Genomic DNA, 27,723 nt, shown 5'->3' with positions numbered 1-27,723 from the left:
GGACCTCTTCAAGGAAAACTACAAACCACTGCTCAATGAAATAAAAGAAGAGACAAACAAATGGAAGAACATTCCATGCTCATGGATAGGAAGAATCAATATCATGAAAATGGCCATTCTGCACAAGGTAATTTATAGATTCAATGCCATCCCTATTAAGCCACTAATAACTTTCTTCACAGAATTGGAAAAAACTAATTTAAAGTTCATATGGAACCAAAAAAGAGCTCACATTGCCAAGACAATCCTAAATCAAAAGAACAAAGCTGGAGACATCACGCTACCTGACTTCAAACTATACTACAAGGCTACAACAACCAAAACAGCATGATACTGGTACCAAAACAGAGATATAGACCAATGGAACAGAACAGAGCCCTCAGAAATAATACCACACATCTACAACCATCTGATCTTTGACAAACCTGAGACAAACAAGAAATGGGGAAAGGATTCCCTATTTAATAAATAGTACTGGGAAAACTGACTAGCCATATGTAGAAAGCTGAAACTGGATCCCTTCCTTACACCTTATACAAAAATTAATTCAGAAGGGATTAGAGACTTAAGTGTTAGACCTAAAACCATAAAAAACCTAGAAGAAAACCTAGGCGATACCATTCAGGACATAGGCATGGGCAAGGACTTCATGACTAAAACACCAAAAGCAATGTCAACAAAAGCCAAAACTGACAAATGGGATCTAATTAAACTAAAGAGCTTCTGCACAGCAAAATAAACTACCATCACAGCAAATAGGCAACCTACAGAATGGGAGAAAATTTTTGCAATCCACTCATCTGACTAAGGGCTAATATCCAGAACCTACAAAGAACTCAAACAAATTTACGAGAAAAAATCAAACAACTCCATCAAAAAGTGGGCAAAGCATATGAACAGACACTTCTCAAAAGAAGATATTTATGCAGCAAACAGACACATGAAAAAATGCTCATCACCACTGGCCATCAGAGAAATGCAAATCAAAACCACAATGAGATATCATCTCATACCAGTTAGAATGGGTATCATTAAAAAATCAGGAAACAACAGGTGCTGGAGAGGATGTGGAGAAATAGGGACACTTTTACACTGTTGGTGGGACCATAAACTAGTTCAACCATTGTGGAAGACAGTGTGGTGATCCCTCAAGAATCTAGAACTAGAAATACCATTTGACCCAGCCATCCCATTACTGGGTATATACCCAAAGGATTATAAATCATGCTGCTATAAAGACACATGCCCACATATATTTATTGTGGCAATATTCACAATAGCAAAGACTTGGAACCAACCCAAATGTCCATCAATGACAGACTGGATTAAGAAAATGTGGCACATATACACCATGGAATACTATTCAGTTGTAAAAATGGTGAATTCACATCCTTTGTAGGGACATGGATGCAGCTGGAAACCATCATTCTCAGCAAGCTATCGCAAGAACAGAAAACCAAACACTGTATGTTCTCTCACTCATAGGTGGGAATTGAACAATGAGAACACATGGACACAGGAATGGGAACATCACACACCGGGGTCTGCTGTGGGATGGGGGGAGTGGGGAGGGGGAAGGGATAGCATTAGGAGATATACCCAATGTAAATGACAAGTTAATGGATGCAGCACACCAACATGGCACATTTATACATATGTAACAAACCTGCACGTTGTGCACATGTCCCCTAGAACTTATAGTAAAAAATAAATTAATTCAAAAAATTAAAAAAAATATCCTGGTTCTGTGACTTAGAGTATAAGTCCTAGTTTCTCTGTTTATAAAATATGGCTAAATATATATATACACACACACACACACACACACACACACATATATATATTTATATATTTACATATGTAAATATGTAAATATATGTAAATATCTATATCTATATCTATCTATATATAGATATCTATCTTAGCTTTTGTGTGTTAGTGGGAGGATTATTGAGGCAACACACTTAAAAGTAATGAGTCCTGTACCAGGCCAATGGTAAACCTCTCAATGTCAATTATTATAATTTTATGTGTATTTCTCAACAAATTCTCAAGAGTTACTGAAGTTCCTGGGACATGAGTTAGGATGTGTTAGATCTGCAAATAACTGAAAAACTTCCATCAGACTTGGTCATGTAATGTTAATAACATGCATTTTTGTGCATAGCAGGAAGTAATAAGTTATGTGTATATGATAGATGAAAGGTGGTTTAAATTGGTTAATACAATGGCTTGATGAGAATCCCATCATTCACCAACATTCACTATATGGCTTCCTTCATGCGTCTATAGTAAGAACATTGCTGTGATTGCAAGCGTCATATTCATACATCATAACTCAACAAAATCAAAGGAAAAAGAGACATCGCTGCTTTCTAAGTCTTCCTCTTTAGACGGTGGGAATTTTATCTAAAGGCTCACAACATACTTCTTGCACCTGATTGTCCTGAATTTGTTCACATGTTCATTGTTGAACCCCTGGTTTACAAAGATGATGTTAGCTTTCCCCAACGCTAGTTCTGATATTTTCCATTTGGTGAAAAAACTGAGTTGAGATTGGTAGTAAGGGGTGGGGAACACCTTTACAAGACAGACTTCTACAGAGAAAGAAGGAAGGGAAATGACCAGTGTAATCAACTGATATACCATGTCCTAGAGTGAATTTGAGATCACAGTGCCTATGATTATGATCTGCATAAGGTAAGAATTCATGAAATGTTGGTAATATTTATGTTACAGAAATTGAAATGTTTTAAATACTATACATTTTAATAAGCTTTAGGATGTCCAATTATTCATCTTGTGAAGTGTAGTATTATTCTGAAACTACATACATTTTATAACTTAATTGTGTTCAATTCCTTACAAATAAAAACAAATATTTATAGAGAACTTTTTACAAGTTGATTATTAATGCCTTAAATGTGTTGCTAAAAATGAGGTTACATGAAATAATAGTACTGAAGACATAAATTTGTGGTCAACAACAGAGGTTCCCATTTCAAGTCACTATTGTTTCTTTGTGTTACTGCTTCTGTCCCCATTAACACACAAAACATACAACTACAACCGACCCTAATACAGTAATTGACTGATTTGATTTTATACCTATTTCAAAGTTGAGTGGAGAAAATTTCCCAAGGGAAAAAGTACTTTTCTATTTCACATCCTTACCCAAACAATGGTCAGGTCTCCTCCCTTCATTTTTTAGTGAGAAGTCATCACCTTAGTTCAGGTGGAATCTGCTCCACTTGTTTTCCAGAAATTTCACTATTTCAAAATGGAAAGGTCAGGGTGGAGCTTGATGTCTTCCTTTGATCCTTTTCAATCTGTAGTATTTCTAGTAGAAATTCCCTGGGAAAGTCTTATATGCCAGGTATGATGTCATTTGCTTTGAGAAATATAAAGGTAGTGTGAGATACACTCCTGGTCCTTAGGTCGATTACAGTATTACTATGGAAGCATTATGGGTATACATCTAAATGATTTAGAAAAGATTTATAATATACTTTTGTATTAAATTTACTGATATTAAATATATAACTCATAAGAGTTCAGAAAATAAGAAATTATGATTTTCACAAATTGGAAGAGTGGGAAGTCAGTATATGCAACTTTAATATTTTTGCTTCTTAAATTATTTGATATGAACTAACAGAAAATCAAGAATAAAAATTACAATAAAATTTTAGAATTTTCATAATGTATTTGGTTACATGATAAAAATAGAGAATCAGATATTATATGCTAATATAAAAAAATGGTATTAGGTTGGATACTCCAACCTGACAATAAATGAATTAAACATTAAAATGATTTTAAAACTGAATTCCTGGAGTTCAATTTAAATAACAATTACCCATGAAAATTGAAGTCGGGAACAACTGGAGATAGTGCAAAAATCAATATCAAAGCTAAATATAGACATTGCTTTGAAATCTCAAAATCCACTAAAATCATCAATTATCTTTATTTGGCAAAGAGAAGGCAATAACAGTAAAATGAATATCAGCGCCAACTGTGATGTGAAATTTAAAGCTCTAAAACCCCATTAAAAAGCCTGGTAATGATGTACCATATGCACTGATCTACAGTTGCCGGAGGATCCCTAACCTGTGGCTTTTTTTGTGTGTTTTCTGTCACATCACATTGTTAACCAAGGATGAGTTGAGGACATTGTTTTAAGTATTCACAAAATTGTAGATAATATAAGGGTTGACAATTTTAGCAATGTGTATTTTCCTTCCAGCCTTATGATACACACTATATATCGGTTTTAATTTGCCATCTATACTTGTTTCCAAAGTAAATTCTGAACATAACAAAAGCTATTTATATGGAGTAAAACAAATTAGTTATTCTGACTACAAATTTATATATGCATTCTGGTAAGGGAACTGATTTAATCTGATGACTACAGAGGTCTATTAATCAAACCAGTGATCAGAAGTCATCAAGGCAATGATTCATATTTCATCACCATCTTCCAAGGTACCCAGTTTCCCTACGCTGTTTTATTGTTCACCTTTATAAATAATTCAGTGCCTGTTCTCTTTTCTATATAATTATATCTCTTTCATTAACACTAAACATAAAAGTTGAGATTTTTATAGTGAAGGTAGAAAAATGTTCAGTTCTAGCTGAACATTTTCCTTTTTGAGCTCAGAAAATTTATTAATAAATAAGCTCTGGGTGTATGAGATAAGTAAAATAACACTTTATTTACATGTTCTTGACAAATTGATTATTCACATTATTTTCCTTTTCCAGGCCTGGTGGTTTGTTCTTACTAAGTAGGTATGCTGCCACTAGGAGTTTCACAGAAGGTGAAACCTATCTTTGAAGTAACTACATAGCTACACATAAAATTTTTAAGGCTCTATCTTGAAATTTCATCTCTTACCAAGTTAATTGACCTATCAGCCTTATTATAAAATACATTACACATTTTTGGGAGTCTGGCACTACTTATTTTCCAAATTCATTCATTTAAATGTTCTGTAATCAAGTGACATAATCATAGGAACCTTAAATTGTATTGCTTGAAGATATTAAAAGTCAAACATTTTATTCTCAAGTGACATTTTCTTTTACCCCTTTCTCTGTTTCTCTTTCTTTCTTTTAGATAAATTATTCCATGTTTTTTGAAAGATGGAAAGAGATTTAAATGAATGCTGACTTCTTCCCACTTTCCATCCATCTGCTTGGTCCCTTTCTCCTGGTGTTTTTTGAAATTCTGAAAGGCTCAAGGTAGGAGTGGATAAATGTTTGTTTATAATCACTTGAGGTAAATAAAAGTTTGTCTTTTATAATATTTGCATAAACTAGAGGGTATAACAAGAGTTGGCAAACTTTTTCTGTAAAGAGACAGCTAGTAAATATTTTCTGCTTAGTGGGCTATACAATTTTCATCCTAACCAGCCATTTCCATAAATTTAATGCAAAAGCACTCATAGATGATACAGAGATAATTGGATGTGAATGCATTCCAATAAAACCTTATTTATGGACATTTATATTTGAAGTCTATGTAATTTTAACATCAAAATATTTTTATTTAATTTTTGAAAATATAAACACCATTTTTAGGTCTCTGAGTGTACTAAAGTAGGTTCTATATCTGGCTCACATGTTATATAAGCCCTGGTATATGACACATATAGCAGCTTCTGTTAATATCATAATTATGATAAAGAACAATGAGTGCACATAAAGGGATATTGCCTAAGTTCCATTTTAAAAATTGACCTACAGGGAGGGGGCAGAGCAAGATGGTGGAACAGAATTCTCTGCTGATCATCCCCCACATAGGACACCAATTTAACAACTATCTACACACGTGTAAAAAAACCTTAATAAGAACCCAATATCAGGAGAGCACTCACAGTACTTGGTTTTAACTTCATATTGCTGAAAAAGGCACTGAAGGGGAAGGAAAAAAGTAGTCTCGAATCACCGATACCATCCCTCCTCCATCCCCGGCAGCAGTGGTGTGCTGTGGAGAGTGTTTCTGTGTGCTGGGGAACAGGTGCTCACAGTATTTGAGAGGAATTAAACTCAGTGCGGCCCTATCATAACAGAAAACTAAACCAGACTAAACTCAGCTGTTTCCCACCCTTGGAGGTTGTATTTAAACTAGCCCTAGTCAGAATCTTCTATCCCAGCACTCAGAATTTGAGTTCCTGCAAACCTTGCCACCTCAGGCTAAAGTTCTCTGGAGCCCTAAATAATCTTGAAAGGCACTCTAGGCCACGATAACTACAACACTTAGGTGAACCCTAGTGCTGAACTGAGCCCAGAGTCAGTGGACTGGGTGGGTGCCGGGGCACATGACCTATTGAGAGATATCATCTGGGGTAGCCAAGGGAGTACTGGCACCACCTCTCCTAATCCCAGCTCATAGCTCATGGCTGCAAAAGAAACTGCTTCCCTTCACTAGAGGAGAGGAGATGGAAGAGTCAGGAGGACTTTGTCTTGCATCTTGGATACCAGTTCAACTACAGCAGGATGAGGCATCGGTCAGAGTCATGAGGCCCCTTTTCCAGGCCCTAGCTCCCAGGCATTTTCCTGGGCCAGAGAGGAGCCTAATGCCTTGAAAGGAAGTACCAAGTCCTGGCAGGATTCATCACCTGCTAAGTGACAGCTCCTGGGCCCTGAATAACCAACAGTGATACCCAGGTTTTACATTAAGTGCCTTGGGTGACACTCAGATTTGCTGGCTTCAGATTACACTCTGCACATTTCCAGCTGTGGTGGCTATGGGGTGAGACTCTTTTCACTTGAGAAAAAGTGAAGTAAAAAGCAAAAGGGAAGTTGTCTTGAATATTAGGTATCAGCTCAACCACAGGAAGTAGAACACCAAGTGGGTTCTTGTGGTCTCTAATTCTAGGACTTGGTTTTTGTATGGCATTTTAGACTTGCTTTGGGCCAGAGGGGAGACTACTTTCCTGAAGGGTGAGCCCCAGGCCAGGCATCATTCACTGCAAGCAAACTGAAGAGCCCTTGGGCCTTAAGGAAACATTGGCTAAAGTCTGGCAGTACTCCCCATGGGCCTGAAGTGGTGGTGGTCAGGGAGTGAGGCTCCTTTGCCTGTGGAAAGGGGAGGAAAGGGGAGGAATTTTGTGGTTTAAGTGCCAGCTCAGCCATAGTACTATAGAACAGCAGGTAGACTTCTAAGTTTTCAACTGTAGTCCCTGGCTCCCGGACAGCACCTCTGGACAAGCTCAGGGTCTGGGGAATCTCACCACCTGAAGTGAAACACACAGGCCTGGCTGGCTTTGCCACTTGCTGGTTGTAGAGTCCCAGGACCTTCAGAGAACATATAGCCAGGGAGTGGTTACAGAATGCCTTGGGTGAAACTAGAATTGTGCTGGCTTCACACCTGATGCAGTGAAGTTACAGTGGTGATCGCCATGGAGGTGCTTGTGTCATATTACCCCCAGATCCAGGTAGCTCAGAACAGAGGGACTCCATCCATTTGGGTGAATGTGGGGAAAGAACAAGAGTCGCTGCCTGGAAATTCAGATAATTCTTCTGAATCTTGTCCAAGACAATCAAGGTGGTACCTCTATGAGGCTGTAAGAGCCACAGTGATACTGGGCTAGGGGTGCTTTCTAAAGCACATACATCTTAGGTCACAATACCCAAGCCCTTTTGAATATCTGGAAACCTTCTCAAGAAGGATGGGAACAAACAAGCTCAGACTGCAAAAACTACAATAAATACCTAACTCTTCAATGCTGAGACACCAAAGAACATCTGAGAGCATCAACACCATCTGGGAAACATTACCTCAATCAGTGAACTAAATAAGGCATCAGGGACCAGGGACCAAGGATCAATCCTGAAGAAACAGAGATATGTGACCCTTTAGACAGAGAATTCAAAATCACTGCAAAGAAATTCAAAACGACACAGAGAAGGAATTCAGAATTGTAGCAGACAAATTTAACAAAGAGACTGAAATAATTAAAAAGAATCAAGTAAAAATTCTCAAGCTGAAAAAGGCAATTGGCATGCATAAGAATGTGTCAGAGTCTTTCAACAGCATAATTGATCAAGCAGAAGAAAGAATTAGTGAACTTGAAGAGAGGCTATTTGAAAATACTCTTCAGGAGACAAAAAAAAAAAAAAAAAAAGAAAAACAATAATTCATGCCTACAGGATCTAGAAAATAGCCTCGAAAGGGCAAATCTAAGAGTTATTGGCCTTAAAGAGTAGGTAGGGAAAGAGATGGGGTAAGTTTACTCAAATGGGTAATAACTGAGAACCTCCCAAACCTACAGAAAGATATCAATATCCAATTATGAGAAGGCAATAGAACATCAAGCAGATTTAACCCAAAGAAAACTACTTTAAGGCATTTAATAATTAAACTCTCAAAGATCAAGGATACAGAAAAGATCCTAAAAGTTGTTAGAGAAAATAAACAAACAAACACACGATGGAGCTCCAACACATCTGGCAGCTGCCTTTTCGGTGGAAACCTTACAGGTCAGAAGAGAATGGAATGATGTGTTTAAAGTGCTGAAGGAACAAAAAAACAAAAACTTTTACCCTGGAATAATATATAGGGCAAAAATATCCTTCAAACATGAAGGAGAAATAAAGACTTTCACAGACAAATAAAAGTCTAGGGATTTCATTGACACCAGACCTGTTCTATAAGAAATCCCAAAGGGAGTACTTCGATCAGAGAGAAAAGGATGTTAGTGAGGAATAACAAATTGTCTAAAGGAAAAAACTCTTGGTATTATAATAGTAAGTACACAGAAAAACACAGAATATTATAACACTCCAACTGTGGTATGTAAACTATTCTTGTCTTAAATAGAAGGCTAAATAATGAACCAATCAAAAATAATATCTACAACTTTTCAAGACATAGACAGTACAATAAGATAGAAACAAAAAATAGTTAAAAAGTCGAGGTGTGGAGTTAAGGCATAGAGTAGTCATGAGTTTTTTTTTTTTTTTTTCTTTTTGTTTATGCAAACAGTGTTGTCATCAGCTTAAAACAATGGGTTATAAAGTAGTGTTCACAAGCCTTGATGTAACCTGAAATCAAAAATCTGGCTGGGCAGTTGTGATTCACATCTGTAATCCCAGCACTTTGGGAGGCCAAGGTAAAAGGATTGCTGGAATTCAGGAATTCGAGACTAGCCTGGCCAATGTTCTGAAACACCATCTCCACTAAAAATACAAACATTAGCTTGGCATGTCATTGCACACCTGTAATTCTAGCTAGTAGGGAAGCTAAGTAGTGAAGATTGATTGAGCCTGTGAGGTTGAGGCTGCAGTGAGTCATGATCATGCCACTCTATTCCAGCCTGGGTTACAGAGAGAGGCCTTGTCTCAAACACACACACACACACACACACACACACACACACACACACCACAAAACCATAAACCACACAATGGATACAAAAAGAAAATAAAAAGCAAGAAACTTAATCATATCATGGGAGAAAAATCACCTTTACTAAAAGGAAGATATGAAGGAAAGAAAGAAGTAAGAGAAGAGCACAGAACAACCAGAAAACAAATATCAAAATAGCAGGAATATATCTTTTCTTGTCAATATCAACATTGATTGTAAATGGATTAAACTGCAATCAAAAGACAAAGAGTGGCTGAAAAGGTTAAAAAAAAAAAAAAAAGAAGAACTCAATAACTCAATGATTAATTGCCTACAAAACACACACTACACCTGCAAAGACACAGATTGAAAATGAAGGGATGAAAAAGATATTCCATGTGGATGGAACCCAAAATGCAGCAGGGGTTACTATACTTATATCAGACAATATAGATTTCAAGACAAAACCTGTAAGAAACAAAGAAGGTCATTATATAATGATAAAAGGGTCAATTCAGCAAGAGGATATAACAACTTTAAATATACATGCATCCAACGCTGGAGCACTGAGATATATAAAACAAATATTATTAGAGCTAAAGAGAGAGGTAGACTTTAACACAACTTCAACACTCCACCATCAGCACTGGACAGATCTTCTAGACAGAAAGCCTACATACATCAGCCTTAATCTGCACTACAGAAGAAATGGACCTAATAGATACTACAGAGCAGTTCATCCAATGACTGCAGAATACACATGTTTTTTCTTAGCATATTGATCATTCTCAAGGATAGAACATATATTATGTCACAAAACAAGTCTTAAAAGATTAAAAAATTGAAATAATATCAAGCATCTTCTCTGACCACAATGGAAGAAAGATATAAATTAATAAGATAATTTTTAGAAATTATACCAATACATAGAAATTAAATATTATGCTTCAGAATAACCAGTGGGTCAATGAAGAAATTAAGAAGACATTGAAAAATTTCTTGAAACAAATGATAATGGAAACACAACATACCAAAGCTATGGGATACAGCAAAAGCAATACTAAGGGGGAAGTTTATAGCTCTAAGTGCCTACATCAAAAAAAGAAAAAGTTTTAATAAATAACATAATGATGCATCTTAAATAACTATAACAGCAAGAGAAAAACCAAACCCAACATTAGTACATGAAAAGAAATATTAAAGATTAGATCATAAATAAATGAAATTGAAACGAAGAAAATAATATGAAAGATCAATGCAATAAAAAGTTGATTTTTTTTTTTCTTTGAAACATAGTCTTGCTCTGCCAGCCAGGCTGGAATGGAATGGTACAATCTCTGCTCAGTGTAATCTTCATCTCCTGGATTCAAGTGATTTTCCTGCCTCAACCTCCCTAGCAGCTGGGACTACAGGTGTGCCCCAGCATGCCCAGCTAATTATTGTATTTTTAATAGAGATAGGGTTTCACCATGTTGGCCAGGCTGGTCTCAAACTCCTGACCTCAGGTGATCAACCCACCTTGGCCTCCCAAAGTGCTGGGATTATAGGCATGAGTCACTGTGCCTGGCCAAAATTTGAATTTTTGTCAAGGTAAACAAAACTGACAAACCTTTAGCAAGACTAAGAACAAAAAAAGAGAGGAGCCCCAAATAACTAAAATCAGAGATGAAAAGGGAGACATTACAACTGACACTGCAAAAATTCAAATAATCATTAGTGGCCACTGTGAGCAACAATATGCCAATTCATTGGAAAATCTAGAATAAACGGATAAATTCCTAGACACACACAACCTACCATGATTGAACCATGAAGAAATTCAAGACCTATACAGTCCAATAGCAGGTAATTCAATCAAAGCCCAAACTAAAATCTCCCAGAAAAGAAAAGCCTGGGACCTGATAGCTTCACTGCTAAATTCTACCAAACATTTAAAGAACTAATTTCAATCCTACTCAAACAATTCTGAAAAATAGAGGTGGAAGGAATACTTCTGAACTCATTCTGTGAGACCAGTATTACTTTGATACCAAAATCAGATAAATACACATCAAAAGAAAAAAAAAAAGAAAGAAAACTACAGTGTGATATATTTGACAAATATTAATGTAAATATTCTCAACAAAATACCAGCTAATGAATTTCAACAATACATCAAAAGGATCATTCATTGTAAACAAGTGTGATTCATTCCTAGGATGCAAGGATGATTCAACATACATAAATAAATAAATTTGATACATTATATTGACAAAATGAAGGATAAAACTATATGATCATTTCAATTGATGCTGAAAAAGCATTTGATAGTATTAAACATTTCTTCATGACAAAAAACCTTTAAAAAACTGGGTATAGAAGGAACACATCTCAACATGTAAAAGCCATATATGATAGACCCACGGCTAGTATCATACTGAATGGGGAAAACCTGAAACCCTTTCCCCTAAGATGTGGATCACAACAAGGGTGCTCATTTTCACCACTGTTATTCAACTAGTACTTGAAGTTTTAGGTAGAGCAATCAGACAAGAGAAAGAAATAAAGAGCATCTAAATTGGAAAGGAAGAAGTCAAATTTTCCTTGTTTTCAGATGACATGATGTTATATTTGGAAAACCCTGAAGACCAAACAAGAAAATTATTAGAACTGGTAAATTCAATAAAGTTGCAGGATACAAAGTCAACATACAAAAATGAGTAGTATTTCTATATGCCAACAGTGAGCAATCTGAAAAAAAATAAGAAGTATTCAATTTACAATAGCCACATATAAAATTAAATACCTCAAATTAACAACCAAAGAAGTGAAAGGAAAACTATATGAAAGTATATGAAATGAAAACTATATGAAACTCTGTAATGAAAACCATAAAACACTGATGAAAGAAGCTGAATAGGACACCAAAAAAAAAAAAAAAAAAAAAAAAAGGAAGGATATTCCATGTTCATTGATTGGAAGAATCAATATTGTTAAAATGCCCATGTTATCCAAGACAACTTAGAAATTCAATGAAATCCTTATCAAAATATCAATGACATTCTTCACAGAAATAGAAAAACCAATCCTAAGATTTATATGGAATTACGAAAGACTCAGAATAGCCAAAGCTTTCCTAAGTCAAAAAAAGCAAAACTGGAAGAATCACATTATCTGACTTCAAATTATCCTACAGAGCTATGGTAACCAAAAGAGCATGGTACTAGCAAAAAAGTAGACACATAGGCAATTGGAACAGAATAGAGAACCCAGAACAAATTAACACACCCACAGTGAACTCATTTTCAAGAAAGGTGCCAAGAACATACAATGAGGAAAAGATGATCTCTTCAGCAAATGGTGCTGGAAAAACTGGATATTCTTATGCAGAAGAATAACATTAGACTCATATCTCTTGTCATATACAAAAACCAAATCAAAATGGGTTAAAGACTTAAATCTATGACCTCAAACTATGAAACTACTACATGCAAACATCTAAGAAACTCTCTCGGACATTAGTCTAGGTAAAAATTTCTTGACTAATACCCCATAAGCACAGACAATCAAAGCAAACATGAACAAATGGGATCACACTGAATTCAAAAACTTCTCACAGCAAAGGATACAATCAACAAAGGGAAGTGACAACCCACAGAATGGAATAAAATATTTGCAAGTTAACCCTCTGACACATGATCAGTAACCAGAATTTTTAAGAAGCTCAAACAAATCTATAGAAAAAAATATAATAATCCAATGTAAAAAATTGGCAAAATACTTGAATAGACATTTCTCAAAAGAAGACATACAAACGGCATAAGACATGTGAAAAAATGCTTCACATCAATGATCATCAGAGAAATGCAAATCAAAACTACAAGATGTCATCTCACCCCAGTTAAAATGGCTTATATTCCAAAGACAGACAATAACAAATGTTGGCAAGGATGTGGAGAAAAGGGAACCCACATACAGTGTTGATAAGAATGTAAATTACTATAACCACTACGAAGAAAAATTTGGAGATTTCTCAAAAAACTAAACATAGAGCTAACATATGATACAGCAATCCCACTTCTGGGTATATATGCCTCCCCCCAGAAAATCAGTATATCAAAGAGATAGCTGCACTCCTATGCTTGTTGCAGCACTCTTCACAATAGTCAAGATTTGGAAGCAAATTAAGTGTCCATCAACAGATGAATGGATAAAGAAAGTGTAGTACACATACAAAATGGAGCACTATTTATCCATAAAAAGAATGAGATTCTGTCACTTGCAATAACATAGATAGAACTAGAGGTCATTATGCTAAGTGAAATTAGCCAGGAACAGAAAAGCAATCATCTCATGTTCTAATTTATTTGTGGGATCTGAAAAATCAAAACAATTAAATTCATGGAGATAGAGAGTAGAAGGATTACTAGAGTTTGGGAAGGGTAGTGGGAGGGTTGGGGGAGGTGATTGGGATGATTAGTGTGTCCAAAAAATGAAAGTATAAATAAACCTACAATAGCACAATAGAGTAATTATAGTTATAGTAATGTAATTATACATCTAAAAATAACTAAAAGAATGTAAGTGGATTGTTTGTAATACCAAGGATAAGTGCTTGAGGGACTGAATAGCCTATATTACAATGATGTCATTATTAAATTTTGCATGACTATACCAAAACATCTCACTGTTAGATACTTGATCATTTTAAAAATGCTCCTTCAGTCATACTTTTAAAAGCAAACCTATAGCTCAGAGGAAAATTGCTTTAAAATTACTGGTTTTACCCTTGCAAATAAGCTAACTTATTTCCTTACCAAATGCCACTTGGTTTAAGGTGATACATTTTTGAATACTCATTGCTTGTTTCTGGCTTTGAATATTTTCACTTATTTAAAAAAACATGTATTAGATTTAAAAAAAGTAGCAACTTTTATTGATTTTTTTTAATCACCCCCTTTGCTATCAGAAACATGATTTGATTGGGTAGATAAGACTACACGAGAGTTATAGTAATTCCCCCCTTCCGACATGACATATATACAATGTATCTTAAAAATAATATTCAAAGTAATCTATCATAGGTACAGAGAAATATTGTCAGTTATTTTATATAACCATTGTATTTTATAACAGGAATAAATGTGCTTCATTTAATGTATGTCCTTATTTGCCATATATTTTTAGGTCAGTGTATTAGTCCATTTTCATTCTGCTGATAAAGACATACGCAAGGCTGGACCATTTAAAAAAGAAAGGTTTATTGGACTCATAGTTCCACGTGGCTGGGGAGGCCTCACAATCATGGTGGAAGATGAAAGGCACGTCTCACATGGATGCTGACAAGGGAAGAGAGATTGGGCAGGGAAAATTACCTTTTTATACTCATCAGATCTCGTGAGACTCATTGACTATCTCGAGAACAGCATGGGAAAGACCCACCCCATCATTCAATTACCTCCCATCAGGTTCCTCCCATGACTTGTAATTCCCCAATGTGGGAATTGTGAGAGTTACAATTCAAGATGAGATTTGGGTGGGGACACAGGCAAACCATATCAGTAAACAATAGTTTTGACAATGGCAAAATCTATGACTAAAGTTAGGATAATAGCTACACATAATCAAACAGTGAGGAATAAGATCTCTTCCAGACTTTGAAGTATTTCATTCTTTTCATAGATTAGTTTGATCATAATGTGAAGCTGGAGTAGAGGCAATTTAGAATGGTTCACAACAAATACACAGAATTTTTGCTTCACAAATATTTAGCCTGAAGTATATGACACCTGTTGCCAGATATATAGTAAAGTAACTTTTAACTGAATGGCACAGCTGACAGTCTTTTATGCTTAAAATAATGTAATTGAGAACCCGGGAGGCAGAGCTTGCAGTGAGCCGAGATTGCGCCACTGCACTCCAGCATGGAGACAGAGCGAGACTCCGTCTCAAAATAAATAAATAAATAAATAAATAAATAAATAAATAAATAAATAAATAAATAAATATATAAATAAATAAATAAATAAAAAAGAATGTAATTGAGTTATTATGGGAAAACATTAAGTATTCATTTTATTTTGTAGATCAATCTGAAATGAACTTGTCTTCTACTTAAATATGTAGGTTGTTGAAAAGTATTTCTTTCATTAACTTGCTTTATTTCAACTTACATCAGAATTCTCTTTTCTTACTTTGTGTTTTTTGAGGTGCTTCTTTTTGCAACAAAAAATAGTCAAAAGGGTACTATTGGCCATAATGTCAATGTTATTAGATCAACAATATATAGTTAATGAGTAAAACATTTTAAAATATAAATGCATATTAAACAAGGTGATATATTTAATGGTTGACAAAAATGTGATCAGAGGCTCACAGGAACCTAGACTCTATATTTTTCCTCAGAGCAATGGTTCAATATTCTCTAATTCAGTGTTCACAGTGATCTTATAAAACATAACAAGAATCAATGGCATAGTAGCACCAGGGCCAATGTTAATTCTTTGATACATAAAAAATATGTTCTGATGTTACTGGTATATTTGTTGAAAGACCAGAGAAAATTATCTGTGCAAAGAAGAATGCAATTAGCAGAGACAAGAAAAACCAAGAAACCAAATATATCCAAATTGAAGAAGTAAGAATATGGCTGGATATAATTTTTCAATTCTCTATCATTATTTCCACGTGTTTCCCGACCAAGACAACCTTAATATTTCCTTCAACTTGACTGAACTTCAGACAGTTTTTTTGTAATTATAGGATCATAAGCTTGCTTTTCTCAGAGCATTTTTAAAGAAAACTTGCAAACTTACTCTTTCTCTGTCCTTTCATGATGTAAAACTTTGCCCAGCATCTTGCCAGTTTTACAACCCAGGAATGTCTTTATCAAGGAACTAGGAGTCCTCTCTCTCAAAGGCAATAAAAAAAAAAGTACAGCACCAGCTCCATCTCCCAGGGTCTGTGGGAGGGCAGGAGCCTAACTTCATCAAGGCCAATTAACAAACACAGGTGCCTAATCACGTTGCTCTATCTCTCCCCTAATGTTCCACATCATGCTTTTTTTGTTTGTTTGTCTTGCTAGCTCACTCCAGCAGTTGAAAATTATCCTGCATTTTGTTTAATAAGATTTGAGTTTAATCTTGATCCCTTATTTCAATAGTCTTGGGAAAAAAGTCTTCTTTGCCTGTTTCACTTGTCCGGTGCAATTTTTCTTTGGCATTCCCCCTGCATCCATTTTACTTGAAGTAAATGTGAGTGTTTCTGGTGGCAGACTATATACATGCACACAGACACTCACACTAGAAGAAATAATGGCAGCAATACATCATTTTGTGATAGGAATACTGGTATTGTCTTAGGGTTCTCCACACAAATAGAATCAATAAATAAATAGATGGATGGATAGAAAGAAAGACAGATAGACATTAACGTTTAAGAGGGGATTTATTATGGGAATTGACTCTTGATGACAGTATCTGTGAAGTCCCACAATTTTTCTCTAAACTGGAGATCCAGGGAAGCTTGCAGTATAGCTCAGTCAAGTCCAAAGAATGACAACCAGGGAATCATATGGTGTAACTCTCACCCTAAGAACTTGAAGGACCATTAGTACAAGTTCTTGAGTCTGAAGGTCAGAGAATGTGGTATTGTCATATCCAAAGGCAGGAGAAGATGAGTGTGCCAGCTATAGAAGAGGGAGTAGAATTACCACTCCTTTGCCTTTTTGTTTGATCTGAGGATACGATGGACTGGATAGTGCCCACCCATGTTGAATGAGGGCAGATATTCCTCACTTAGTCCAGTAATTCAAATGCAAATGTCTTCTGGAAACATCTTCACAGACATACCCAGAACTGCATTTTGCTTTACCAGCCATTTGGGTTTCTCTTAACCCAGTCAAGTTAACACCCAAAATTAGCTGTCACAGGTGTGGATGAAAGTATCCTTTATTTCTTCATTTTCCCTCACCACTGTTCTCATGATAGTGAGTTCTCACGAGATCTGATGGTTTAAAAGTGGCAATTTCCCCTGTTCTCTCTCTCTCTCTCTCTTTCTTTCTTTCTCTTTCTCTTTCTCTTTCCTCTCTCCTCTCTCTCCCTCCCTCCCTCCTGCTGCCATGTAAGATTTGCCTTGCTTTGCCTTCAACTTCTGCCGTGATTATAACTTTCCTGAGGCCTCCCCAGCCACGCAGAACTGTGAGTTAATTAAACCTTATTCCTTTATACATTACCCAGTCTTGGATAGCTCTTTATAGCAGTGTGAAAACAGACTAATTCATCCACCCAGAAGAAAAAAAAATCAAAATTCCAAAGAAAAGTGGATTTAGTAGGAAGAGACAAAGAGGACAATTCATTCAGTCAGAACATTAGCTCATGGTTATTTACTACGAGTGCTGTCTCCACTCTACTAATACTAGAATATTAATTCATTGGAGATAACTGCAGACAGGTTATATCACAATAATGCTGTATAACAGAACTAAGATACATCAGTAGCATAAAACAATAAGCATTTATTTGGTTCACAAGTTTACAGCATTCAGATTATTTGGAATGAGCTCCACTGATCTTGGCTACTTTCATTCATGCTTTTATGGTCAGTAGTAAGTCAAATAGGCAGCTCTCCTCACCTTGCCTGGTTTTATTTACACAACTAATGGTTTATAAAGTGTCCTCAGCTGGCTGTGTTTCACATGTCTTTCATCCCCCAAAACAGTAGCCCAGGAATGTTCTCTGAAAGAGGAGCCAAAGACAAGGGAAAATGCACAAATACATTTCCAAGCCTCTTTTTACATTATGTCTGCTAGCATATCTGATAACATCCTATTAAGCAAAGCAAGTCACAAGACTAATCCTTATTTGTGGTGGTGTTGGTAGTGGTGGAATGTTGGGTAAGATAATTGTGAGACATCTTGAACATTGCATGAGTGAGTGTGACTACAGTGAGAGGCAAATAATTGGGGCTATTTACATAATCCATCTACAGTTGTCCCCCCTTATCTGAGGGAATACTTTCAAAGACCCACTGTGAATGCCTGAAACCATGGATAGTACTGAGTTCTATATATACTGTTTTTCTTATACAGACAAACTTGTAATAATGTTTGATTTATAAAATAGGTACATTAAGAGACTAACAACCATAATAATAAAACTGAAGGTTTATAATAATATATTGTGATAAAAGTTATGTGAATATGGTCTCTCTCTTTCTGTCTCAAGATATCTTATTGTACTACACTGATATGTTTTTGGACAGTGGTTGACTACAAGTAAATAAAATGTGGAAAGCAAGACCTCGGGTAAGGGGGGACTACTGTACTATAGTAGAAATAGTCTCTCTCTTTTGCATACTTCTGCATCCCTTCTTAAAGTTTGAAGTAGCCTACTTTACCTCCAGTGCTTGGAGGAAAACTAGCCAATTATTTTGCAAATATATTTACACATGATTTTAGTCTAAATGCTACAATCAAAGCTATCATTTGCTATAAGCTATAGCAAAATACTATATTTCACAATTTATAATAATTATGGATTTGGACCAATGAGTTTCTTCTTGGTTGAAGGTTTTTCAGTGTGTTGGGAATCTACTAGAAGAGGCATGTAAAATATTAATAAAGTTCTCATTTTGAAGCATTTTAATTACAATTTGGGTAGTACTACACTTCATTTTATCCTTTTGCATTATCTCACATTTTAGGAAAAATTAATGAAAAGAGTGCATAGCGTTGATGTTTTATTAGAGGTGGAAGCAAATGCAATTTAAAAGGAAGTTAAACTTTTTGCAGTGCTGTTAGCATAATGTAACAAATCCTTGAAGCGGGCCGCCCACTTTTGATAAATTCACCATCTCTTCTCAGTTTTGGCAGGAGTCTGTGTCTTTTCTGTATGCACAAAAACACTGCAGCCCTATTGTTCGCACAGTAGCTAAAATTATGCAGATGTTTGGTTCATTGTAGTCTTGATTTTTTTTTTTTATCATCTTGTATTCTTGTGGGGCCCGCTAGACTGTCATGCTTCCTAATTGTAATTTTTCTAGTCAGCCACAAGCAGCTGCTGAAAAAAAACACAACTATTGTATAGTCTTTGAGTATCCCACTCTTTTACTTGAATTTATTCAAAGTACAGAGACAGTCATGCTAAGAGGAAAACTTGCATAAAGCAGGCACTTTCCCCAAAACTCCTGATATATGACTAGAAAGGTAAAAATTTAGAGACTGCACGGTTGGGAATACACAATTATCATATTTTATTTTTTTCTATGACAATGACTTGAAAAGCAATAATTTGCATTCCATCAAGGGGAGATTTATGTGGTCATTCTTCAGAATTTTGAAATACTTTTGAATTTTTGACTAAAGCAGCCCCTCAGACCAACTTATCAATAACTGCAACTGCTAAGAAGCACACACACACAAAACAAACAAACAAATGAACAGACTCATCTCGGTACTATTTTGACCCTGGAATTGGACTTCAGAAGAGAAAATCTTGGTTTCCTATCTATTTTCTGTCATTCACTAATTATATGATTTAGTGTAATTTACTTATCATCTCTGAGTCTCAGTTCTTTATAAATAATATGAGCTTGGTATGATCTAGCTTTCAGGATACTGTAAGAGTTACAGGCAAAGTGTACACAGATCCCAGCTCAGTGCCAGTTTGACTATTAGCATGATTATTATTAGGATTTGGAAGTTAAGAAAATCCGTACAACCCTAACAAATTCAACTTTCTAATTTATGAATCCCCAGATAAGCTATGTAATGGCTAGTCACAGAGATTCTAACAACAAACACCCAGTCTTGATTAAATACTAGTTGAAAATTGATACCTTTGATCAAAATTTTCAAAATTAGTAGAGAAGAGTCTTAAGATCTGCCCTGTGGGAAATAATTGTGCTTAAAACTAAATTCTCTATGGAAGAAGTTCTTTGGAGCCTGGAGTTTTGGTTAAGATAATTTTGGTTGTTTTCAATATAATGTTTCAATATATATTACATTTTTATATACTCAAATTGATTAAAAATAACATGCTGTGTTGAAGGTAGAAAACACTAAATCATATTCTGTAGTCATAAACTTACTGCTCATATGGAACACTCAAGTAATATGGAACAGTAACAGAACAATCCTGGCACCAGTTATCATTACTGAGCTGGGAGCACCGAGAAAAAAATAGATTTTTCTTGCATATCTGTGAAGTGCTTACAAAAGTCTGTGGGATTTGGAAGTTTGTGAAATTACAGTAATATGCCAGATGTAGATATAAGTTAATCCCCCTTTTCAGGAGGTCTATGAGAGGCACTTATACACACCTTATATCTTTTGATGGGCTAGCGAGGCAGATCTTTTTTTTTTTTTTTTACTATAAAATAAGGTAGTTCTATAGATAATATCTGTTGAACAGCAGAGTTTTTTGAATCAGCATACTACAGCAGTTTACTTGCTGGGTGAATTTGTTGTTATCACATAAAGTAAGATGCAGCAAGCAGGTATCTTTTATGTTAAATTATAATATATCAAATTTTGCTCTTTATTTTTAATGTATATGATTTGCTCCAGACGACCACCAGAGTAAATGCCAGAGAACAGGCAAGTAGGCAAAGTAAAAGAAAACTTTATTTACAACCCAATGTGAAGGAGGGGCGAGGTTCACCGGTCTCCGGTGGTGGAGGCCGACGAAGTCGCTCCAGCATTCTCGGGCGAGGTTCCTAGGTCCGCACATGAGCAGGGGCCAAGGAAGTTCGCACCGCGCACCCTCCGGGAGCAGCTTTTATGTCCTGGGCCCGGGAGTGGGAGGGCAGTGGGCAGGACATAGGCGGGTCGGGGGCCAGGCGGTAGGCGTGGCTAGGCGGGTTCCGGTTTTTCTCCATGGGAGGTCGGGTTGCACCTGCGCAGTCGACCCGTGTCTTTCCCGGGCACGGGAAAGTTAACAATGAAGAACCCGGAAATGCACCATTTTAGTCCCTTTGTTCTTTTTGTTCCCTCCCTCCCTCCATCCAGACAGTCCAACCTTTTATTGATTATAGTGATAGGGGGCGTCATTGTCTGTCTAGTTCCTTCCTGCTGTTAGGGGGCATTGTTATGAGGGTCTATGGTTGGCACCTGGACATAGGGATGTAGGAGCATCTGGTTGAAGGCGACACGGGTGATCTCTTGAACTTTGGCTCAGAGAAATTTGACTAAAACAGGAGCAAAACATAAGACAAGACAGAGGATTAGTACGGGAATTAGGAATGGGAGCATCTGCTGTATTACGGATAGCAGCCATACCGGTGGTCCGGGGGTGAAGGGGATATTGTGGGTTTTTAATTCTGCTTTAATCCTGTTTAGGGTTTGGATGTTAGTGTCTACTAGGCCTGACTCGTTTACGTAATAGCAGCATTCTTCTCCTAAAAAGAGACATGTTCCTCCTTTTTCGGCAGTAAGTAAATCTAATGCTCACCTATTTTGTGCTGCTACCTGGGCCACAGAGGTAATTTGACGCTGCAGAGAGGCCAGGCTTTCAGCTGAAGCCTCTATGGCCTCTCGGATTTGAGCTGCTAGAGATCGGGTAGACTGTACCGAGTGGTCAAGTACCCCAGTTCCAAGCCCTGACGCCACTAAGGAGGAGGCCAGGGAGACTCCAATGACTAGGGGAAGGAAGACAGCCCGTTTTTGGAGATCATTAGGAGGAGGGTTAAATTATATGACGAGTTCAGCTACTTCTGCTTTGCTATATAAGGTTAAACTAGGTACTAGAGACACTGGGACACAGAGGGATTGACCGATGGATGTGTGATTAAGGACCCTGAAGAGGGTTTTGTTGCACCAGAAATAACCTCTGTGAGGGTTTTGTTGCACCAGAAATAACCTCTGATGGGAGCCGTCTGGGTCTTAGCAGGTGGCTGGGTATAATTACACCAGGAGGTGTTTGGGGTAGAGTAGCAGAAAGGAAGGATTGGACTTTCTGGGTTTTGGTATAGTGGGACTTGGAGTAAGAACGGTTTTTTGGGAGGTGCCTGTAGAGTTAGTTGTAGCCTTGAAAGCAGTAGGTAAGGGGACTGCCACTAAGGGGGCTCTTTCAAGGGCCGCACAGAGGAAACAGTGGGAGAGATTTGTTAGGTTGGCTGCCCATGTTAGGTTTAACCCTTGACGGACTAGTTTTAACCATGAGAAGGGGTCCTTATTGGAGGAGTGTAATTGATCTTGTAAGGCCTGTTCTTGTGCTTGTATGGCTAAGGTTAAATTCTGTAGGGCTTGTATGTTTTGAGGAAGGGATTTTTGCTGTACAAGTGTTCTTTTTATCAGGAGAGTAGCCTGAGATATGAACTAAGAATTGTATAGCCCGTGTAGAGTCCACCTTTGACTCCGTCTGCCCATCGGGGGTCCCATGTGTCTTTGATATTTAATTGGTATTGAAGGGGGGTTCGTTGATTCGCAATGGTGAAGAGGGCAGTGGGTTTCTCCTGTCTCAAGGTTGCATAATGGATCTTACAATAAATATAAGGGCATCCTAGGTTCTTTTGTTTCCAGTAAGTCTTACAATTGTAATGTGTCTGATCGTGCAGGAAGCAGAGAGCCTTAGCTCCAGCCGCACTGCAACACGATAGGGTGAAATTTATAGTAAGGTGGGGTTGGCAGCCTGAAGGGGGGCAGTCAGCAGTGCCTTGTAGCTGTGAGTGCTGTTTATTTGCGTGACCAAGTTTCAACTATAGAGAATCTCCATATGAAAGTTGGGTTAGTAATAGAGATTGAAATACAAGAGAAAGATAGTAATATAAGTATGAGATAAGACTTCATCTTCAGTGTAATCACAGAGTACACCTTGCCACTGAAGATGTTCTATAAAGGTAAGTGGGAAATCCACCGTGATGGGCTATTATCTGGAGGCAAGTAGGGATCTGGGGTAAAATATTGGAATTCTGTTATGTTCATATAGAGCATGGCGAGAAATCGGGATAAGCGCAAGAGGTCAGGGAACATGTGGTGGTTGAGGGAGTTTGGTGAATTTGAGGCAGGTAGGGGTAAGTCTAGTAGATGTCCACTGATTGTCTTCGGTGGGGGCCTTTTTTAATTGTGATATATGGACCCAGTGCATTTGTCCTAGAAGCTTGGCTGCTGTGTATGTGGATAGGAGGACAGTATAGGGCCTTTCCACCTAGGCTGAAGATCTTTGGCTTGAATATCTTTTAAGTATACTTGGTCTCCTGGGCTGAGAGATGTGGGCTATAGGTGTCTGTTGGATGGGGGTGTGCTAGTTCTGCATGTTGTCTCAGGAGTTGTCTCAAGAGGGTGAGGTATGGAAGATAAGTTGCCAGAGGGGAAGAAAGGGTGGGTAACTGCTGGAGGGTGAGGGGCTGGCCGTAAACTAATTCAAATGGACTGAGGCCTGTTGGACTCCGTGGGGCTGCTCGCAGCCGGGTTAGGGCCAGGGGAAGGAGAGTTACCCACGATTGTCGAGTCTTGAGGGAGAGTTTGGTGAGTTGCTGCTTAATGAGCCCATTGGCCTTCTCTACTTTACCGGAGGACTGAGGTCTATAAGGGATGTGGAGTTTCCAAGTAATGTGTAGAAGGGTCGCCACTTGCTGGACTACTTTGGAGATGAATGCTGGGCTGTTGTCAGACTGAAGAGTGAGTGGGAGGCCAAACTTAGGAATAATGTGTTCAGTGAGTATGGGGGCAACTATATTGGCAGTTTCTCCTGTAGTAGGATAGGCTTCTATCCATCCTGAAAAAGTATCAATGAGAGTTAAGAGATATTTGAATTTTTTATGCCTTGGCATGTGGGTAAAGTCAATTTGCCAATCTTCGCCTGGTTGGTGCCCTTTGAGTTGATGGCTTGGATGGGGGTTGCGCAATGCGCCTTGAGGGTTTGACTTGAGGCATGTAGAGCACTGTCGGTTGATTATAATTAGGTGTTTCATGAGTGTGGGGCAGTGAACGAGGGGGCTTAGGAGGTTATATAAAGCTTTGGTCCTATGTGTAGGGAATTACGTACGTCTTTTAGAATGGTGTGGAGTTGAGTTTCAGGAATAACTAATTTATTATTGAGGTAGATCCAATTGTCTGCGGCCAGTTTGGCTGTTGAATCTTGTAATAGTTTTGTCTTTTCCTCTTGGGTATAAGTAGGGGTATATTGAGGAGAGAGAAAACAAATAGAGGGAAGCGTGGGAGTGGAGAATCTAGCTGCCGACTTGGCAGTGGTGTTGGCAAAGTTATTGCCAGCTGCCACCAAGTTAGATGGAGTCTGATGACCTTTACAGTATATGATGGCTGCTCTGGAAGGCGCTGATAAAGCGTCTAGCAGTTTGAGTATCTGTTTTTTGTTGACTATAGGGGTACCACTGGTGGTTAGGAACCTTCTCTCTTTCCAGATGACAGAGTGGGTGTGTGCAATCAAGAAGGCATACTTGGAGTCTGTGTATATGTTTACCGTTTTCCCTCTGGATAGGAGGAGAGCCCTAGTTAGTGCGATGAGTTCTGCCTGCTGTGATGTTGTTCCTTGTGGTAAAGGCTTAGCTTCTAAGACAGCAGAAGATGTAACTACCGCGTATCCTGCCTGTCTGTTTCCTAGAGAATTTATAAAAGAACTGCCATCTACAAATAGGGTTAACTGTGAACCTTCTAAGGGCTGGTCATGTCAATGTAAGTGACTAGGTGGTTGGGCCTCTAAAAGTTCTGGACAGGAGTGTTCAGTATGAGGTTGCTTGAGAGGGTCAGGAAGTAGGATTGCTGGATTCAAAGAGGAACAGACTCCTAGGGCAATGGTGGAGTCTTCTATGAATAAGAGGTGAAAGAGTTGGAGTCTGGACGGGGTTAGATGGCTAATACTTCTGTGGGCAATAAGATCTTGAAGGCGGTGAGTAGAGAAGACTGTTAGGTTACCACCCCTAATGAGTTTCTTTGCTTCTTGGGTTAGGCAGGCTGCTGCTGCTAGGGCCCAAAGACAGGGCTGCCACCCTTGTACAGTGGGGTCTAATTGTTTAGATAGATATGCCACGGGGCGGTAGGTGGTGCCTATAGATTGGGCTAAAAGACCCACTGCAACTTTTTGTCTTTCATCTGTGAAAAGCTGGAAGGGGCGTTGGAAGTCTGGGAGTGAGAGAGTAGGATGTGAGAGAAGGCAGTTTTTCAGGTGAGTGAAATGTTTATAGATTAACTTTGGGTTAGACAAAGGTCCTTGGGGAGTCTCCTTGACAGCTGCATATAGAGGCTTAGCCAAGATTCCAAAATTAGGAATCCAGTGTCTGAAAAATCCTACTAGGCCTAGGAAGGATTGAATTTCCTTAGCGTCTTGAGGAGAACAAAGATTTTGTATTAGAGTTAAGCGGTCTGTGGTAAGTGAGCGCATCGTAGGAGTGATCTCAATACCTAAATATATGACACATTGTTGTGAGAGTTGAGCTTTGTGTTTGGATATTCAGTAACCTTTGGATCCTAGATGATTAAGGAGGATCGCAGTGTCTAAAAGAGAGTCCTGTCCCGTGGGACTGCAGAGTAAAAGGTCATCTACATGTTGGAGAATTTTACTATTGGTAAGAGGACAGGAGGATAGGTCTTTTGCTAGGGCCTGCCCAAAGAAATGGGGGCTGTCTTGGAACCCTTGGGGAAGCACTGTCCATGTCAGTTGGGTGGAGGTATGGGTGTCTGGGTCTTTCCATGTAAAAGCAAAGAGAAACTGACAATCTGGGTGTAGGGGAATAGTGAAAAATGCATCTTTTAGATCCAGTACAGTAAAGTGTGTTGTATTAGGTGGAATGAGAGAAAGAAGGGTATAGGGGTTGGGAACTACCAGATGGGTGGGACAAACAGCTTCGTTGATAAGACGAAGATCCTGCACTAACCAAAAAGTTCCATCTGCCTTCTTTACAGGTAGGATTGGGGTGTTACAGGAAGAATGAATGGGGATGAGGATGTGTTGGCTGAGTAACCTAGTAATGATTGGTTTTAGTCCTCGTAAGTGTTGTGGAGAGAGAGAACTGTGGGCAGCTTGGAAACTGAGATGGGTTTTTAAGTTTTATAAGTATTGGTGGATGAGTCCACTCCACAGGAGTGGAGGTGTCCCACACTTGGGGGTCGATAGGAATGGGGAAATCGGGGAAAGGGTTAGTAGGATTGTTGGAGTCATTTGAGTTAGTCAATACTAGAAGCAGATGGCGGGTGGGGTGGGGGGCGCTAGTAGGGATGGAGATACAGGCTTTCAGTTGACTTAAAACATCTCGGCCCAGTAGGGGAGTGGGGCATGAGGGGATAATGAGGAACGAGTGTGCAAAATAGTTGTTGGCCAGGCAGCAATTAAGGGGTGGGGTTTTTCGAGGGCTGGACAGGGAGCCATTGACTCCTACAACAGAAATATTGGAGGGAAGGCTAGGCCCTTCGAAAGATGGCAAAACAGAGTAGGTAGCCCTACTGTCGATTAAAAAATTGATTGTCTTACCCGCTACCAGGAGAGTTACCCGTGGCTCGGCGAGGGTGATGGGGGTTCCTGAGTCCCGGCACCTTCAGTCGTCATCCAGATGTAAGAGCTGGAAGGAGCTCCCAGGGTCCTGAGAAGGGACATCACGTTGAGGTGCCATGCCCATTTTCAGGGTGGGGCAGTCAGACTTCCATTGCCCTTCTTCATGGCATGCTGGACAAGGAGTTGTTGGCAGATGAGGGTTAGGACACTTTTTAGCCCAGTGTCCAGCTACTCTGCACTTATAGCATGGCCACATTGGTTCAGGCTGTTGGGGACTCTGGGGACATCTATCAGCCCAATGCCCTGGGTCACCGCATTTATAGCAAGCCCCTTTCATTGTCTTTGAGCCTCCGGGGATTTTGCTCTCTGGTTTTGGGTTACGGCTAGGCTGCAAAGCAGCAACTAAGGCTTGAGTCTGTAGCTGTACCTTCTGCTTTAGGCGGGCCTGTCGTTGGGCCTCAGCCATTTCCTCCCTTGAATTATAGACCTTGAAGGCCCACTTGACTAGGTCTTGAATAGGAGTTTGAGGTCCATCCTCTACCTTTTGGAGTTTTTTCTGAATATCTGAGGTCGATTGTGAAATAAAATATGATGCTAGAATAGTGGCCCTGGCTGGGGAAGCTGGGTCTAATCAAGTGTATTGAATTAAAGCCTCAGTTAGCCTGTTTAAAAAAGTGGCCGGATTCTCATCTGGACCTTGAATAATTTCTTTTAGTTTATTAAAATTTACTACCTTATTTGAGGCCGCCTGCATACCAGCCAGAAGACATTGAGTCATCATATCTCATCTTCGGCGGCCTGGCTGGCCTACTTGATAATCCCAGTCTGGGTCTATAGAGGGGATTGCTTGTTCCCCTAGTGGGAAGGCAGGGTCTGTTAAGTGTAATTGGTTGGCATGCTGCCTGGCGGCCACTAGGATGCGCTCTTGCTCCTCAGGGT

This window comes from Rhinopithecus roxellana, chromosome 9 (genome assembly GCF_007565055.1).
Source record: "Rhinopithecus roxellana isolate Shanxi Qingling chromosome 9, ASM756505v1, whole genome shotgun sequence".
Lineage (NCBI taxonomy): Eukaryota > Metazoa > Chordata > Mammalia > Primates > Cercopithecidae > Rhinopithecus > Rhinopithecus roxellana.
The sequence above is the reverse complement of the archived record's forward strand: the minus strand, read 5'-3'. Positions refer to the sequence as shown.